The sequence below is a fragment of the Amblyomma mixtum genome, chromosome 3 (assembly GCF_055824585.1).
Source record: "Amblyomma mixtum isolate Tamu chromosome 3, ASM5582458v1, whole genome shotgun sequence".
NCBI classification, from domain to species: domain Eukaryota; kingdom Metazoa; phylum Arthropoda; class Arachnida; order Ixodida; family Ixodidae; genus Amblyomma; species Amblyomma mixtum.
The window spans coordinates 140201471-140217024 of record NC_143014.1 but is presented as its reverse complement, the minus strand read 5'-3'; the positions used below and the strand labels follow the sequence as shown (position 1 = coordinate 140217024).

At 47.2% G+C, this 15554-nt stretch overlaps 1 pseudogene; it reads left to right on the top strand.

The window, feature by feature from the left end:
* The first annotated feature begins 13612 nt into the window (after positions 1-13612).
* LOC149352165 (histone H2A-like) lies at positions 13613-13982 on the top strand (annotated as a pseudogene).
* The last annotated feature ends 1572 nt before the right edge of the window (positions 13983-15554 follow it).

Sequence of the window (15554 nt, the reverse complement as noted above, 5' to 3'; positions counted from 1 at the left end):
TCGCATCGCGGTTAGTACACGCACATAAAACTCATAAAACTGGTGTCTGCAACACAAACACCGACACATGTCATTAACCATGTAGGTTGTGCACAGGCAGTCACAGACGAGTATCCAGGCCTGTTTCACACAAAAAGTTGAGCAGGGCCTTTATCACACGCCAGCAATCAGAACGTCTAGTCCTGGCGCCCAGAAGAGTTTCCTCAGAGAGAGGGCGAGAGTCCAGTTGTTTCACGGTCGCCTCCAATGTTCTTCTTGCAGCAGTATCGGGCACTCGCAAAGAAGGTGTCCAATAGTCTCTGGAGTGTGGCACTGTGCGCAATTTGGGTTACTTTCGATGCCGATCTTGTGAAGATAGTGTTTGGTGTAGGCAACGCCTAGCCGTAGCCGGTGGAGTAAAGTCCCATGACGTCGCACCACCATAGATGGCAAATGTAATCGTGAGCCAGCGTCAAGCTTACAGACGCGGTCCTGTTGATGACTCGAATCATGCCAGTGCGACTGCATTGCCGCTTGCATTAAATGCGCCAACAAGGCTCCAATGTCTGATCTAGAAAAGGCTATATCAATGAAAGCACCATCACTATGTGCCATCCGAGCCTCGGCGTCAGCACGCTCGTTTCCCGCTATCCCGCAATGGCTCGGTATCCATTGAAACATTATGATATGGCCGCGGTGGAAAGCTTCGGCTAACAAAAGCACAATCTGTTGAACCAGCTGCTCGCATGCCCTTGGTTTTAGATAAGTTTGTACGACCTGCAATGCCGATCTCGAGTCGCAGAATATAGTCCATTGCTGCGCTGGCTGGTGACCAATATAAAGGACGGCTTCTCGTATGGCTGCCAATTCGGTTGCCGTAGAGGACGTTTAGTGCATGAGCCTGAAACGGTGACATGAGGCATTTTCTGGCACTATCACCGCTGCAGCTGAAGAAGTGGTCGTCACGGATCCGTCCACGAAAACATGCTGGGTGTTAGTATACATAGATGTAATGTATGACAGCGCCAGCTGTTTCAGTCCGACTGTTGGAATGTGCGTCTTCTTTGTTATCCCTGGGATTGTTGTCCGTATAGATGGTTTTGGTACTGCCCAAAGTGGCACCTCCGCAATCTGGTGTGGCGCGTAGTTCGAAGGCACCGCATTGCGCTGCATCCAAAGGGCTCTGGAAAAGGTTGCATCTGGACGCACCACACTAATGTTGGTCAGGGGGTGATGACGATGCCTGGTCAGATGCCGCAAATGCACACGAAGTGGCTCCTGTTGAAAATAAATTCGTGCGGGGCAGGCGCGGGCCTCATAAAATGTGCCCCATGTAGAAGTTTTACATGGCAAACCCAAGCATACTCTGAAAGCACGAGCCTGCGCGCTTTCAAGCACACGCAGGCCTGATAGTCTGACCCCCGAGAGAACGGGTGCACTGTATCTGAGAAGACCGACTACCAGCGCCTGGTACACGTGTAGTAAAGATCGCTCAGAGGGACCCCAACATTTTCCTGCCATACACCGCACAATGCTTGCAAAGCTGTCGAGGTTTTTCTTGTGCACAGAAATGTGCTTCGTCCAGGACAGGGCACGGTCTATCGTAACACCTAAGAATTTGTGATGTGTTACGTATGGAACAATTTGCCCGTCGATTGTGACCGGATACCACGCCATTAACTTGCGTGTGAAAGCCAATGTTACGCTTTTAGTTGGCGAAAGTTCAAGCCCCTGACGGCGCAAGTACGCAGACGTAATGGAAACCGAACGCTGCAATCTTGCTACCACTTAGGGACGCGTGACACTTGATGTCCATATGCAAATATCGTCTGCGTAGGCGGATATCGAAACAGTCTTCGGTAGTTGTTTGAAAAGGCCAATGAGCACGAGATTGAACACTGTTGGACTGAGCACTCCTCCCTGAGGAACACCACAAGCAACATGTTGATCTGCTGTGTCTCCTTCAAGAGTCTTCATGTAGACTGTCCGGTTTGTCAAATAGCTTGCAATCCAATTGTGTAGACGTCCGCCTATACCACATTCATCGAGCGCATTTAGTACTGCATCATGCTGAACATTATCGAATGCGCCCTTGATTTCGAGGAAAAGAGCAGCAGTCAACCTGTGACGGCGTTTTTCATGTTCTACCGTTGACACGAGATCAATTACACTGTCGATGGCAGACCGGCCTTTGCGGAAACCCGTCATTGTGGAAGGGTATAGTCTACGTTTTTCAAGGAACCATTCTAGACGGGTTAGCACCATACGCTCCATCGTCTTGCCAATACAACTTGCCAGAGCTACTGGTGTGTAGGATGTTAAGTCGAGTGGCGACTTCCCTGGTTTGAGCAAGGCCACAATGCGGCTTCTTTACCACTGCTATGGAACAGTGGCAGAGGCCCAAGAGTGGTTGAACAATGCTAAGAGGGCTTCCATTACCTGTGGGCCTATATGACGAAGCGCATTGTATGTTATTCCATCAGGTCCTGGGGACGAAGGATGCGTACAAGCAGAAAGAGCTGCTTTCAGTTCTTGAATTGTGAAGGGGATGTCCAGTCGATCGTCCATCGTGGGGGGAGCACATCGATGCTGCCGAGGTGAAGAAGCGCTTCCGGCAATTCTCGAGCAGAAATCCTCCGCCACCTCTAGTTCTTGCCGTCTTTCATAAAGTGCCAATGCACGGAAAGGGTGTTTCTGCTGGGGAAATGTCGGCAGTGCTCGAACGACGTGCCAGATTTTGGAGAGTGGTTTGCGGGGATCCAATCTGCTGCAAAATGACCGCCACCGTTGTTTGCCTAGGTTCTCCAAATAGCGCTGTATTTGCTTCTGGGCACGTCGAGAGGCCTGGAGATCCGAGACATCCTTTGTCCTCCGGTATTTTCTTTCTGCGCGCCGACGAATCGCCCGAAGCTGCGCGTAGATCACATCCACTGGAGCTGTGGAATTGGGCGCTGAGATGTTGCGCGTTGTATCTTGCATGGCCGAAATAATACGCTGTTCCACATCTGTTGGATCAGCGAGGTTCCCATAGGTTTTTTCTAGAACAATGTGGAAAGCACTCCAGTCGGTGCAACGTATTTTGGCATTTGGAAGACGGTGAAACCACCGTAGCTGCACATACGTTGGTATGTGGTCACTTCCATAAGTTTCAATATCAGCACACCACGTTGCGAACGATGAGAGGCGCCTGGATACAAATGCAAGGTCCAGGCAGCTGCTGTAGGTAGTACCGCGTAGAAATGTCGGCGTGCCATCATTGAGCAAAACAAGACCTGCATTGTCCATGAACGTGGCGATATCCCGTCCTCGAACGTTCGTAACGGCGCTTCCCCAGCCGTGGTGATGCGCATTGAAATCTCCTACTATTGGGCGTGTTCAGATAAGAACGGCAATCGAGGTCCCATGACCATTTTTTGTTTTCAATGAAATTTTTATATATGATGGGCAAATGTGTCCACACAAAGGAATGAACCTTAGTTTTGCAAGAAGCTTCGTAGTTTTCTCGGAAAAAAATCGCACGTCACAAGAGGTGGAGAATGTCGTTTTTGGCACTTCGCAAAGTTGCAAGTTTCAAGTCTCATTCCATGCACAAAAAATTTTTTCCGCGCATCATTATTTTTTCAGAACCTCTTTACAACTTGTACAATGCGAGAAAGTAAAAATTGTTTGCTTGCTCTTTCAACCTTCCGAGTAAAAAAATTGCAAACTTCGCTTCTGGAGCTATGCGGTGCAAAAAAGGCACTTTTCAGGGCAGCCTTAGGGCAAGATGCCTAAAGATCTTCCCACTGAATATTTTTCTCAGTATTTTTCAGCTGTTTTTACTCACCTCAGGCAAGTTCTGTTGCTCTAGACTTGGCAGATAGTTTTCAGTACGGTCTCAAAATTGGCCGAAGTTCAAAAACGCCAAAAAAGTGACAACTTTGACTTGGGTTTAAAAAAAAACATCATCATCGAATTTTCTTAAAATTTGCCTGAATAATCCTCAATACATGATAATTTTAAGGCACTAGAAAAGTGTTGCATTATATTGTTTTAAAATACAAAAATAAACACAAAACTGAGTTCATGTTTTTGTTATATAGAATTGCTTATTACTGCCTCTTAGAAATAGTAGCTGCCAGAAATTTGATTTAGCAGTCATTGAACGTGGTTACATTTTATTTACCCCAATATCCGAACCATTCTCAATGCTTACAGAGCTTCTATTCGCTTATTAGCGGCGCTCTTAATGCGTGAAAATGAGAATAAATTCACTATTTTGCCTGATGTCGTAAGAATTGGCTGGTGGCGGTCAAACGTTGTTTGTATTTTCTAATTAATTCTTCGTACGGTTTATTGGTATATATAATCAATTCATGAAAGATATTAGATCACTTCTCGGTTCTTAGAAAAATTTTTGTATATAAAAGTTAATATTAATGCGTTTCTGAAGTCGGCGTTTTCGAACCTGCGTCTATTTACCTCTGTGTTCAATGGTTCTACAAGGCACTGTCAGGAGGAGACAAAACGTCATCTCCTGAGGGGAACGATTTATCTGCAACGTTTTTAATGAAGGGGAGTTTTAATCGGGAGGCAATTTAAAAATGGGATGCCGCTTCATGTGCACATTGCAATTCAGAAAATCGTAACAAGAAATAAACGGCGGCAGTTGATTTCGGTTTTGCGCACAGTATATTGTCCAGCACGAAGCACTAACCAGATCACAGCGTCTTCCATTCCGAAGCAGCGGTGGAGGCCACGTAGGATGCACTGCCTTCAGTTGACTGAAACAACTTCCACAGATGGAGCGTCTGAACTCCAGGCACTTTCTTTGCCAGTTTCCATTGTTCCTTCTTCACTTCGGGAAAGTCTGCAAGCTCCCTCTGTGGCAGCTCCAGAATGGTGATGTTCTTTAGTGTTTCCTGAGTTGCGTCTACGAAGACTCCGGCTCTGTGTATGGCCTCACTTGCAGGCTTTCGCAAGTTGTGGTTCGAAGCTCAATGGTGGTATGCTGCGTCATGTTTCCTCTGGAATTGTGCCATTATCCACATGATGGCATTTTCATTTCGGAAAATTTTTTAAATGAGAAGCGAGGATGAGGTGCTGATTGCTACATGGGAATACGGTGAGCTAGTTAAAAAAACTCTGACCGCTTCATCGTTTAAGAGAGAATTTCTAAGAGTGGCCATGAAATGCATTCACTACAACTATATTATATCTGTGCAAGCAAGAGCAATACATGAAAAAACACACGGCTGCAAGAGATTTTGATTTCGCCAAAAAAATGAATAGTTGTGCTTTCAGACTCAGTACAAGCGTACCATTGGCAGAAAAAGCAGGTAACCGTGTTTACCTGCGTTGTCATGTCAAGAAAATCGACTCTTAACTACGCCGTTAATTTCGACAATATGTCTCATGATTCCGCTCATGCATGCTTGGCTCTGTCGAGAGTCAAAGCACATCTCGAAGAAAACGCGCCAATCTACACCAAGATAATATATTTGAGCGACGGGGCTCCCGCTCACTTCAGGAATAAATACTAGTTTCATGAGGTGCAGCGCAGTGAATGTCAACGGACGATATTGATGTTTTCGGCATCTGGACACTGCAAAAATGCTTGCGACGGCGTTGGTGGGCTAGTGAAACATTGAGCATCAAACCACAACTTGCGGAAGCCTGCAAGTGAGGCCATACACAGAGCCGGAGTCTTCGTAGACGCAATTCAAGAACACTAAAGAACATCACCATTCTGGAGCTGCCACAGAGGGAGCTTGCAGACTTTCCCGAAGTGAAGAAGGAACAATGGAAACTGGCAAAGAAAGTGCCTGGAGTTCAGACGCTCCACCTGTGGAAGTTGTTTCAGTCAACTGAAGGCAGTGCATCCTACGTGGCCTCCACCGCTGCTTCGGAATGGAAGACGCTGTGATCTGGTTAGTGCTTTGTGCTGGACAATATACTGTGCGCAAAACCGAAATCAACTGCCGCCGTTTATTTCTTGTTACGATTTTCTGAATTGCAATGTGCACATGAAGCGGCATCCCATTTTTAAATTGCCTCCCGATCAAAACTCCCCTTGATTAAAAACGTTGCAGATAAATCGTTCCCATCAGGAGACGACGTTTTGTCTCCTCCTGACAGTGCCTTGTAGAACCATTGAACACAGAGGTAAATAGACGCAGGTTCAAAAACGCTGACTTCAGAAACGCATTAATATTACCTTTTATATACCAAAATTTTTCTAAGAACCGAGAAATGATCTAGTATCTTTCATGAATTGATTATATATACCAATAGACCGTACGAAGAATTAATTAGAAAATACAAACAACGTTTGACCGCCACCAGCCAATTCTTACGACATCAGGCAAAATAGTGAATTTATTCTCATTTTCACGCATTAAGAGCGCCGCTAATAAGCGAATAGAAGCTCTGTAAGCATTGAGAATGGTTCGGATATTGGGGTAAATAATATGTAACCACGTTCAATGAGTGCTAAATCAAATTTCTGGCAGCTACTATTTCTAAGAGGCAGTAATAAGCAATTCTATATAACAAAAACATGAACTCAGTTTTGTGTTTATTTTTGTATTTTAAAACAATATAATGCAACACTTTTCTAGTGCCTTAAAATTGTCATGTATTGAGGATTATTCAGGCAAATTTTAAGAAAATTCGATGATGATGTTTTTTTTTAAACCCAAGTCAAAGTTGTCACTTTTCTGGCGTTTTTGAACTTCGGCCAATTTTGAGACCGTACTGAAAACTATCTGCCAAGTCTAGAGCAACAGAACTTGCCTGAGGTGAGTAAAAACAGCTGAAAAATACTGAGAAAAATATTCAGTGGGAAGATCTTTAGGCATCTTGCCCTAAGGCTGCCCTGAAAAGTGCCTTTTTTGCACCGCATAGCTCCAGAAGCGAAGTTTGAAATTTTTTTACTCGGAAGGTTGAAAGAGCAAGCAAACAATTTTTACTTTCTCACATTGTACAAGTTGTAAAGAGGTTCCGAAAAAATAATGATGCGCGGAAAAAATTTTTTGTGCATGGAATGAGGCTTCAAACTTGCAACTTTGCGAAGTGCCAAAAACAACATTCTCCACCTCTTGTGACGTGCGATTTTTTTCCGAGAAAACTACGAAGCTTCTTGCAAAACTAAGGTTCATTCCTTTGTGTGGACACATTTGCCCATCATATATAAAAATTTCATTGGAAACAAAAAATGGTCATGGGACCTCGATTACCGTTCTTATCTGAACACGCCCTAGGCTCCGAAACGCTGTCGAGTAGCGATTGTAGTCGTAGGGCATTAAATCGACCCCTTGGTGGTATGTAGCCACCTATAATAGAGATTGTGCGCCCATTCAAAGTCACAGTGATTGCTACATACTCGTTGCTACTGCCCCCAGGAATTTGATGCCGAACGTAAGTGAGGTCACGACGGACGCATAGTAGTACCTTGCTCAAATGCCCAGCCGCTTCAGTGAGGAAACTTTCATAACCGGACAGTCGAAAAGGAGATGTGATATTAGGCTCACATATTACAAGCACTGGAAATCGCTACTTGAAAATCCTCTGCCTGAAATCTGCTAGGCGGCCTCGCAGACCTCGAGCATTCCATTGTAATACTGCCGGTCGAGAGATTCTCTCCTGTAGTGAGGGTGCTGACGACGGTAGAGCCATAATTTTTGACTGCTATTAAAGGGTGGCAAGCACCGGTTCAATAGCGTCTAAAATTTGGACAGCAGCCTTAGCAATTGGCGTGTCCACTCCAGCAATTATCAGCCGTAAGGTGCCTATCAGCTGTTTCAGCATCGCCCTGATTTGATCATCTGTTGTAGACACATCCGGCGGACGCACAGGCGGACGTGTCACAGAGCTTACAGTACGCGATGGTAGAGGTGGCCACTCTGCGGAGTCCTCCTGGGTGGTTGACAGCCTTGGCTCTTGCGGAGCTGGAGGCGGTGGCTTCTGCGCGGCAGAGCGGTCTCGGTCCTCCTGATGTATTGACACTTCATTTACTGAGCTCAATTTCTTCTGCCGGTTTCGTGTCCTCCTCCTGGAGCGACGTACCGCGATTGCTGCTTCTCGGAGAGTAGAATGGTCTCTCACCATTTTCTTCAAGATCTTCATCTCTGTTTTCACCTTCGGACATTCCCTAGACGTTGCCTCATGAGGACCTTTGCAGTTGGCACAAACTGCAGGCTCAATCGTACATGTAGGTCCCTCGTGCACGCCACCACAACGCGGACATGCTTTCGTGCTCGTACACGCAGCCCTTACATGTCCAATCTTCTGGCATTTTCGGCACTGCACCGGTCGGGGCACATAAGGACGCACTGGGTGCCTCACAAAACCCACTTTCACATGGGATGGCAAAGTAGTACCCTCAAACACTAGTTTGACACACCGTGATTGGCCGAAACGATGGATGTCAGTTATGCGAACAGAACTTGATAGCAGTTGCACCAAGTCCATATCCTTGATCTCTAATAAGGGAGTAATTACTCATTGGCATCCACCCAAGCGCAGCCATACGGCTACAAAGGAAAGCTATACAGCTTTCTCAGAAACTTCGTAGTTAAAGAAAAATTCGTCCTGGTCCGGGGTTCGAACCCGGAACCACCGCCACACCGGAGCAGTCGCTCTACCAATTGAGCTAACCGGGACGGCAAGCTTATGGTAGGGCGAGAGCGAATTGATCAGTAACTCGAAGAGGGAAGAGTGTTGGTCAAATGTTTAGGGGAATCCCCCAAGGTGGAGTAGACTTGTAATAAGGGAGTAATTACTCATTGGCATCCACCCAAGCGCAGCCATACGGCTACAAAGGAAAGCTATACAGCTTTCTCAGAAACTTCGTAGTTAAAGAAAAATTCGTCCTGGTCCGGGGTTCGAACCCGGAACCACCGCCACACCGGAGCAGTCGCTCTACCAATTGAGCTAACCGGGACGGCAAGCTTATGGTAGGGCGAGAGCGAATTGATCAGTAACTCGAAGAGGGAAGAGTGTTGGTCAAATGTTTAGGGGAATCCCCCAAGGTGGAGTAGACTTGTAATAAGGGAGTAATTACTCATTGGCATCCACCCAAGCGCAGCCATACGGCTACAAAGGAAAGCTATACAGCTTTCTCAGAAACTTCGTAGTTAAAGAAAAATTAAAGAAAAAAAATTCTTGATCTCTATGTCCACGTCAGAAATAACACCAGCAGTAGTGTTAAGTCCATAAGCGAAGAACGAGCGGACTCGTATGTTGCCAAGGACAGACACGGTCTTCAACTTCTCCAGGGTGGCCCGGCTAGAGACATCAACAGAGAGGATATTCCTTCTTGCATTAATACGCACTTCTTTGACTTGGCCCGGAACCAGTCGTTCAAGAATAAGAGTCAAAGTCTGCCTGTTAATGGAGTTGAGATTCTCTAAATCCTCAACAGGCATGTATGAAATTGTGTAAGTGAGAGATTGCTCACTTACATTGGCCTCGTTAGCTGTTTTCTTGCTCACACTGTGTTGGTTAGCCACCTTCGTGGTCACAATGGACTTGTTAGCCAGCTTCGTACGCACACTGGGCCCACACTCAGTCGGGGCTTTGGAAAGCTTCCTCTTCAGGCGCCGACTCACAATCTCTGTGTAGCCACCGTCGAACTGCATGCCATCCGAGTCGGAGAAACTAGACGACCCCGGGAGCTCTGAGGGGAGATCCATACTGCATCCAGGTTGATCTGTGCGGTTCACACTGCTAACCACAGAAGGCAGCAGAGGCGGCGGGTCATCCGCCATCGCCTGGGACGGCGAGGTTGCCTTGAAGGCCACAGAAGCACAAATTATTTCGAAAAAGCAGGAGCTCGATCAAGAGAAGCTGCCGTTCGCAGCGCTCTTCTTCTTCTTCCGCTTCTTCCGCATACACGCTTAACTATATGGCTTCCTCCTTGCGAGGCAGTGTTTTCCTGGAGTGCAGTAATGAATATTGATAGTGGCATGAATATGACGAGAATCATTTTTCTGTTGGAACAGTGAATTAATTTTTAAAGGTTCTATTTCCGGTAGCTATTTTTCAAATATCCCAAAATCATGTTCTGCGTAAGAATGAAGTCCCTGTAAAATAATTACAGTGCTAAAGTACTCTTAAATCTCTCAAAGATCTCTGCGCCGTTCTAACCACACTCACCAGAAGTCTTTTGCATTGTCTTCGCAGCGACTAATTAGTTGCTTACATTTTGAGCGTAATAAAAATTAACTGCGGAATGTCCTGAATTTTGGTGAGTGTGCAATACTCCTGTCGCACAGCTAAATTTAGCGTCATCTTCAACGAGCGACACTCGCGTTTAGTCATTCCCTCAGCGTCACACCATGCTAATAAATTCTAATAGATACCTTTCTAACGATTACAGTTAGGCGCTTGGTCGCAACTAAGTATTTGCAGCTGGCTGACCGCAATCTCCATAACAGTTTTTATAATTTCGAAAACACGGTTGCCCTCGGCGCTGTGGCTCCACAAAATCTGTCCATTTCACGCGCCTTTCGAAAACCGCGCGTCTGTGGAGTGAGCACAGCAACGTCCACAGGTACGCGTCGCTCCGGGGTGCACGTTTGACGTGACTCTCTGTCTCTGTGTTGTCTTGACTGGAGCACCACTTCGCGGTGCTTACCGCTGCAACACAAAGCAACATGCATACCCGGCAAAGAGCTTGTTTAGCCGAAACTCTGTCCGGACAGCTACCGTATTTTCCGGTGTATAAGACGCACCCTTGTATAAGACGCACTTGCCATATATGCAAGCTGTCACTGGAAAAGTTCGTATATAAGACGCACCCGTGTATAAGACGCACCCCAGTTTACCCAGTTAGGCCAGTGAGGCTTAATTAAATACGCTTGCGCGACTATCGCGAAATGCACCGTACCTGTGAGCAATTCTTAAGCAACGCTAAGTGATCGAAAAAGGCAACACTCATGCCATACTCGTCCACGTTCTAGAAAAAAAGAACGGAAAAACGATACAGCTCCCCATATGTCCATAACATTTTATTCTACTTGAAACCTTCGAAGTCTTCATCTTCAGATGCGCTATCAAAAGGTTCACCCATTTCTGGAAGCAACTCGGCTGAAACATGCACTACGTACACGGAGCAAAAAAAAGTTGCAAAGGGTGACTAAAAAAGAACGCCGGCTTGTCTTGACAATGGCGAGAAGCGCGATTGTCACCATCTTTTGGCGCTTCTCATTACTTTTGCTTGGGGCCTCCGAAACAGCCGCGCGTTTGTGATCCCGGAAGTCGTCATCCCCGCCGTTTCATAATATAGATCACCTAGAATGTCGCGCACGGCGGTCCCGGTATTGAAGTATTAACCGTGTTACAACCGCGTTATTGGTAGTGATATTTTTTAGGTGAAAAAAGCTTGAGCATGAACTGGAGTAATCGATGAACGCGCAAAAAAAGATGAAAAATTCGCATATAAGACGCACCCTTGTATAGGACGCACCAGCAAAATTTTCGACAAAAAAGCCGCGTCTTATACACCGGAAAATACGGTACTTGCTAGTGAAGAAAGCACGCACAGTGCGGATCAGTTTCAGAATTCGAAAAAGTACTCATTCATCATGTGCTTGCCCAAGACGTCCATATGCAACGTCTGGCACGAGAACAGAAGCAAGACCCTGTCTGAAAAATATTAAGCGGCTACATTCAAACAGCCTGGCCGTAAACCAACTCACAGGTGCTCACATCACGGGCTCGGGCTTGCCCGAAAACCCCTGCCCTGGAAGTTGTTGGCCCGGGCTCGTCTCGGGACAGTACATAGAGACCCCGTGTCTGGCCTTTCATTCAGTTATAGCAGCGACACGGATGAAACAGGGTCATGGTGTGGGCGGGAAAAAAAAGTTACTCGGCGGTTATTCTGCTGTTTTGGCGAGTCTGCTATAGCCTATGTTGCATTTACTGACATGAATAAAAATATAAACAATGCTGTTTAGTCCATAAGACCCTAAATCTCAGATTTCCCCGATGTTTGTCGGCCCCAGCCTCTGGCAGGTGGCCCGCCTGCTACGGCGGTCAGGTGGCAACATGCCCACCTGGTTGCGGGCAACCTGCCTCCAGGCTTTATGGCCAAGTATGCAAAACACTGCACGCCGAGAGTGGGTCTCGAACCAGCGGCGTCGTGAGCAGATCAGCTTCACTTCAACGTTGTATTCATTACAGTCATGCAATGTTTTTTGCAGAAGAACTATGTGCAAACATTAGGAAAACAGTGGCAAATCAACAGGATGCATAACACACCACACTAAGCTACAAAGAACTAGAATAGGGCAATGAACAGCACAGCACTAAAGGTGAGCGCCATTTGGGTTCGTACTCGGTCTGGGCATACACTTCTCTTCGATGAACAATTATTCTTCCGAAGAGAGGCTATTCTTTTGCACAAATAACATATTAACAATGTCGGCCCAGCATGCGTGTTTTCCAGAGGCAAAAAAATGGCACTGCAGTGAGATATCGCACACACAGTGGAGTCAAATTGAATTTTATTCAACATCCGTGGCATAATATTCCAAAAGAGCATTGCATGTTTCCAGTATATGAAACAATGCTTAATCTTTCGGAAGGTTCACAGAGGAAGCAATGTACTGTATACAAAAAAATACTCGTCTCCCCAAACCGTGTTTTAACAGGTAATGTCTCGGAGTGTAGCTTATAGTGTAGCTTATAGCATTTTAGGTAATCCCTTGAGTACGCCTTGTCCTAGAAAGCCAAAAACAGAGCAGTACGGGAGCGGAGGAAAGAGCATACAAATTAAATCCTTGTACGACCGTTTCCTTAACACTGAAAGCAGAAACTGAGCGGAAAACGAACGCTAGGCAGCAAAGGTGCAGGCCGCTCGCACAGACCTCTGACGCAGTCTCGGCGTCTAATTGGCTGGTGCTTGGTCTGGCTCCCACATCTATGCCGAAAAGAAGCGAGGAAGAACACATATAGCCATAGCGATAAAGAAGAGAAGGAAGAGGACACACCCGCTGGGTTTGAGGAGTCATGTACTGGCGGAAATATTGTAATTGTTAGTGTTAACCACGTACAATGGCGCATGCCCACACAGGAAGATCGGCCAAAAAGTGTTCGGTCCAAATTAAAACGTTTTCATTTTCATCATTATATCCTGGCGGAAATCATGCTGCCAGCTAACCTGGGAACGCAGCCTGCCAGCACGTCACTTCCTCATCAGCGACTGAGCACGCGCATTCGTTGATGGAACGCGATCCGTACCTTAGCTGATGTTGCACTTCTCCCGCTGACTCGGACCAGTATAAGGAGCCCAAGTGGTAAGATAACACTTAATTTCGGCACTGCGCCCCGTTCCGTCATGGTTCATGCTTTCTACCGCCGATGAAGGAACTCGTGCGCCGTTCATCGTTTCACTTGCCCGGTAAAACGGCTTGAATGGGCCAACACCTGCTTTCGGTATGTTCTTTTTTTATCCTATTGGAGAGAACGAATGGGAATACTTCCACATCACCTCGACTGCAATGCATCGACTGAGAATGGCGTATATAGCTACGTTGGATACATGTACAGGCTTTGTTGGTGCTTAATGTTATACTGTGCTTCGGGGTTCTAGCACCGCTGCACTGTGCTCCGTTGACTGTTTTCTTCCATACCACTCCGCAGTACCGTCATGGCTAGCGGGGGAGCCGGGGCCGAGACATCCAAGGCACCCAAAACCAGATAAGGCTCGGCCCGTGCGGGATTGAAATTCCCGGCGGCTCCGCAACGGGAACTACGTGGAGCGCGTGGGAGCCGGGGTCGCCATCTACATGGCCGCGGTGCTGGAGTACCTCACGGCAGAATTGCTGGTGCTCGGCGGCAACGCGGCGCGCGACAACGACAAGACTGTGATCACGCCTAGTCACGTCCAGCTGGCCGTGCGATGCGACGAGGAGCTAAGGAAGCTGCTCGCAGGAGTAATCATCTCGGAGGGCGGAGCCTTACCATACATTCCTGCACTGTTTGGGGGCCAAGAGTGGATGCTGGTGAACGGCTCATAATAAAATAACTTAGCTCCCCATGGTTAAGCTGGTTCATATTTCTTTATCCGTTCCCAGCAACATTTGCATGCGTATCGCGCGACACCGCACTAGGACGGACAATTCTTTCCTGGCTTCGTCGAGCATCTGTAGGAAACGCGGACAAATGCGGCGTTGGCGCCCTGCCCCCTTCGTTCGTGTACCAGTGGCGCTTGAAAGAACTGCATCGCGGTCTCGAAGTAGGTCTGTTAGCCCCATGCTTTGCCGAAAAAAGAACTGCTTCTCGCCAGTCTTGGACGAAGCAGATAATCTGGCATACTGCACGCAGAATCAGTAACGAGGAGTACTGAAACTTGGAGGAAAAAGGACAACAGCGCTAAGTCTGGCTGAGTCCGGTGACTGGATTTCACCTACAGCACTGCTTTCACGGTTCTGTAGCATGCGGTGTGCTACAAACTGTTTCCCGTGTCGCTACACCCTTTCGCTGACTTTGCACGCCAAAATACTCTCCTTCTTTTCCTGCTTCGAGTGCTGAGCTTCCGCGCTTTGTTTCAATCAAGGCGAGACAGAATGACGTGGACACCAAACGCGGACGAAATATGCGAGCGCGTTGCTCGCTTTCCGCATTCTCCTCGGTTTACCAGAAATCTACTGTTTTGAAGCTTTAAGCAGTCAGTAGTGTCTGGTATAATGCCCGTGTGTATGCAAGTACAGATTAATGGTAACACTGCGACGTCCAAGCGCGAAGCCTGACCGTCCAGAACGGCAGCGGAAACGCGCAGCTCGCGAGCTACATGCGCTGCCAGTGCCTTGTGCAGCCTTCTGTCAGTAGAAATTTCACCTTTTGCTCCATTAGCGTCGTTCCAAGAACGCGCGTTTCTTGAACGGCGTCCACTAAAAAGTTAAGTATTAGCAATTATTTCATTACTATGCGTAAAAGCCATCTTCCTACTTCTAAATGCCTATTTTTTTTAAATTTTGTGGCAGCCTTTTGCGATGCAGCTTGCGGAACGGTACATGCGTCGAATGTACCGAATGTACTTTGCACCTTTGAATTCTTGAGGCTTGTGGGTTCCTGTTGGAACATTCGACAGCAAGCAGAATGATTATGATGATGGATTCTTATGGCACCAGGGCATCTGTGGCCAAAGAGCGCCACGGCACAAGGTGTTTTCTTCTACTCAAGGTGGGGTCAAAGACAAATTTCCCAAGAATTTAAACCTAATCAAGCCGAGCACCGGACCAGGGGAAAGCTTGTAGCCATTGTGTCACCGGTGAGCACCCGGCGGCACTGGGGATTGAACCCCGCTCCTCCCGCATGCCAGGCGTATTCTCAGACCTCTAGGCCGCCGCTGCGGTAGCAAGCAGAAAACGTGTCCCCAAGGAGGAAGGGGGCTAGAAACTCACATCTATTTTTGTGGTCCTCGTGGTGGAGGGAGCGTTGACCCTGTCAGGTGTGGAAGCGCGCGAGACGATAACTCCTTTCTTCCTGAAGCGGAAGACCCCTAGACGGAGGGCCTGCCTGGTAATCCAGTGACTCGGAGTGCCACGTGCGAGGTGCAACCGGGTATATAGCACCTCATCTTGTTATTG